We start from the raw sequence: 3,840 nt of genomic DNA on the forward strand, positions 1-3,840 counted from the left end.
TGGCCACCTGCCAGCCCAGCCCAGCAAAGGCTGTTATCAAAGTGTTCCCAGGCATGATCCAGAAAGGTGATAAGCACTAGAGCAGCAGTGAAAGCAAAAAGCATCCACTAACGAGCACTGGACTCTAATACAGTCAGGGGAGTGACCCCCATGGACAGCACAGGAGCCTGCTCAGTGCCAGCTAACAGCACTAACAGCTATAAACTCAGTGGAGCACATCCCAACTCTACCAGCCACACTGCAGGGCAGGGAGCATCCCTGGATTTGAGATACATCCCAAGCCTCCCTTAGCCTGGTGCAGCAGGAGGAGAGCAATGGCTCCGGCTTCCCCTGCACTGACACCTTTCTAAGGGGGTCCTTGAGCCTTGGACCTTGCCAGGTGATCTGTTCTCTTTCCATTCATGGTCAGCCTGGCTCTTGAAGATGTTTTGTTTTGCTATATCCAAATGCAACAGCCTTCCTATCTTATCTACCAGCATAAATCTTACTTTACTGAGTGGGAGCGAGAGATAAGAATGAAGCAGGCAAAGATCAAAGGACACTGATATTTTCATAAAAGAGCAGAAACCCAAGCCTTCAGAATGACCCAGCACCAAAGCCCTGAGACCTTTGAGCAGAAGAGCAGATCAGCTTAAGGACCATCCTGCACAGGGTCGGGGCACAGTCAGCTGTGAGCCAGCTTTCTGCACTGCTCCAGCACATGGATCTTCCCAGCCCTGTGAGGATGGGAGGGCAGAGAGGGAAGTGCTGCCAGTAACACTCCATTTCACCTGCAGACAGGACAGCTGAGACAGGAGCAGTTGGTCCCCTGGAGGGTTTTTTTACAAAACCCTTGGAGGGTTTTGTAAGACAGTGGGAGGCACAGCAGAACCCATCCTGAGCAAGGAGGGAAGAACAGGCAGCACTTCTCTCTCAGAGCCAGTTTCCAGAGTGCAGGGCTTAGGTTCACCCAGAAGAGTTTGGACAGATGTGAAGGGACGTTAAATCTGTTCAACACACCTGTGCCACAGATCACTGTGGATCTGAACCTTCAAACCATGAATTGTGATCAAGCAAGCCAGGAAAATTTCCCAATAGCGAAGGTGATGGGTAAGAAAGACCTTTGTCCCAGACAGAGAGTGGGATTTCAGCACAGATCCTGGGATTTTATCCTCTGGGGCAGCATTTTCATTTTGAGGTGTTACACTGATCTCTGCTCACAAGGTCCTAACCAGTGTTTTTGTGGAGGCACTGGCAGTAGGAGGGAAGGCACAGGCTGGTGGCAGTCTGAGGATGGAGCAGGATCTCTTCAGCTGGCACTGTCACGGAGACAAGGACAGGGACATCTCCTCTCTGATCCCTTCTGCTCTGTAGACACCGCCACCAAAACTAATCACCAACAAATCCAGCCCTGCCTGCAACCTGCAGTCTCACAGAACCCTCTTGCAAAGACAGTGGGGTGTTTCACAAGGCCTTTGCAACAGGCTTTACCAAATTGCTATGTGGAAAGAGATGTGAAACCAGCAAGAATTGGGGCAAGCAGTCACCACAGTGTCCTTGCACTCTGCTGTTGTTCACCTGCTCCCCACAGCCTGTTGTGCTGTCTAGGTCCAGTTCCTGCCCTCATCCTTGGCAAGGTCAACTCCTTCCCTCTGGCTGGTGTTGTTCAGGCAATCAGAAAGGAAAAAAGTAAACAATGAAGACAAAAGCTTTGATTATGGAGCCGCTGAGTTTGCCAGGCACAGGGAGGGCTGGGGGGAAGATAAATGTTGCTAAACCAGAGTTTCCAGGCAGCACAGGCTTCCCAGTAAACAGGATTCACACCTCCCTTCCCACATCTGCTAATAACGGTGGGCCATGTCAGGAGACAGGAGAAAGGAAGGGAAAGAAACACTAGTAAAAATGTAAAGGGTGCAAAACCTGGTCTGTCCCCCACCATCTCAGACACCATTTTCAAACAACTCCATTCCTGGGTCTCAGGAGTTCCCTGCCCTCAGCTGCAGCCACACCACACGTGGCAGAGAAGCCTGAGTGGCAGCTGGTGTGAACCCATCAGTTCAACATGTGTAACACCTCCAGGGTTCTCCCACACCTCTCAGGTGGCTTCTGGGCATATGCTAACACACCCAATGGAAATGGGTGGAAATTGGGTGAATGTACCTTCCACATGTCCTTGCTCAGTGTCCTGCCTCTCCTTTTCCCAGGGGAGAGCTGGCTTGTTTTCTCTTTGTAGGAGCTAAATCCCAGTCTGTAGTATGGCATTCCCTACCAGCCTTGTTCCCAGGGGAAAGACAGCTGCACCTAGAAATTGCTGTGTAACTTCTGCTGGAGGGGTCATGAGAGCCATAAAGCCTGGCCTGCCTTAATAAAATATGTGCAAACTGCTCATAAGGATATGTAAGTATCAAGTGTCATTTGAAGATCTTAATGAAGCCAAGCAGTGTTTTACAAGCTGCCTTCCCAGTTAATGTTTAACAGGACAACAGTGAGTGCCCACTGGCACTGGAGTCAAGGACCAGCACAAGTTCAGTGTTGCTCAGCAGAACAATGTATATTGCTTCTGTTGTGAGGTCCTGGCTGGGCACTTTCATTTCCAAAGGCATATGGAAATCACAGGGGAGGAAACTGAGCTGGAATTCTCTGCAGCTCCAGGGCAGTGGAGCAGCAGCCCCAGCTCGTGCCCATGTGTGCAGTGCCTTCCTCTGGCCCCTCCATGCCAGCCCTCCCCTTCCTCACACCCTTCACACGAGCCTCATGGACCCACGGGTGCGGCACACAGTGATCCAGAGGAATTTTCTGGTCGGTCAGTTGGTCAGTATTTTCCCCATTCTGTGGAGAAAACTGCTCCCTGGGAGGCTCTGCCAGATGTCAGGGTGCTGCAGAATGTCCAGAGAAGGGGAAGGGTCTGAAGCACAGGGTTAATGAGGAGCAGCTGAGGGAGCTCAGAGGGCTCAGCCTGGAGAAAGGGAAGCTCAGGGAGGAACCTTCTCCCACCCTACAGCTCCCTGAAAGGAGATCAAGGGTGGGAGTTGGCCTCTTCTCCCAGGCAACAAGGGACAGGCTGAGAGGAGATGGTTGCAATTTGCACCAGGGGATGTTTAGGCTGGATATTGGGGAAAATTTGTTTCACCAGGAGGGTGTTCAGGCATTGGAACAGGCTGCCCACAGCAGTGGTAGGGTCACCATCCTTGCAGGAGTTTAACAGACATGTAGATGTGGCACCTGGGGACGTGGTTTAGTGGTGGCCCTGACAGTGCTGGAGGAATGATTGAATTCAATGATCCCAGGGGGCTTTTCCAGCTTAAATGATTCAGTGATTCTGTGTGAGGATGGCAGCACGGCTGGGGCAGGTGAGGCTGGGGAATGATGGTGCTTCACTGCCTGCATCCAGGGAACTGCAGCCGCTTCTTGGTGCCCTGGAAGGGCTCTTGAATGTCTCCCACACCTCCTTGAATGTCTCCCACACCTCCTTGAATGTCTCCCACACCTCCCATCAGCCAGCAGGTTTCATTTGGGACACACTTCGATGCTGGCAGAGTTCTTCAGACAGAGCAGGGGTAGCTGTGTATCCTGTTTTTCTCTTGCCCAAGAATATAGCATGTCACATAACTAATTTAAATAATTTCTTCCTGGTTGAGCCTCATTAGGGACCTAGCATTTAGCTGGCCTGATTAGATCTACGAGTGGATGGTAGAGAAAAAGCAGCTGGGTTCAGCACGCACAGGAGCAGCAGGATCATGCTGCTCCACTCCCTGGGGACCACCACAGTCCCCAAGCCCACCCCACACCCCCGGCACAGCGTCACTCCACAGGTGGCCACTGCTGTCCCCTCGCTGCTGGCCACCACCGTGAGTCACGGTC

This window comes from Cyanistes caeruleus, chromosome 15 (genome assembly GCF_971803275.1).
Source record: "Cyanistes caeruleus chromosome 15, bCyaCae1.hap1.1, whole genome shotgun sequence".
NCBI lineage: Eukaryota > Metazoa > Chordata > Aves > Passeriformes > Paridae > Cyanistes > Cyanistes caeruleus.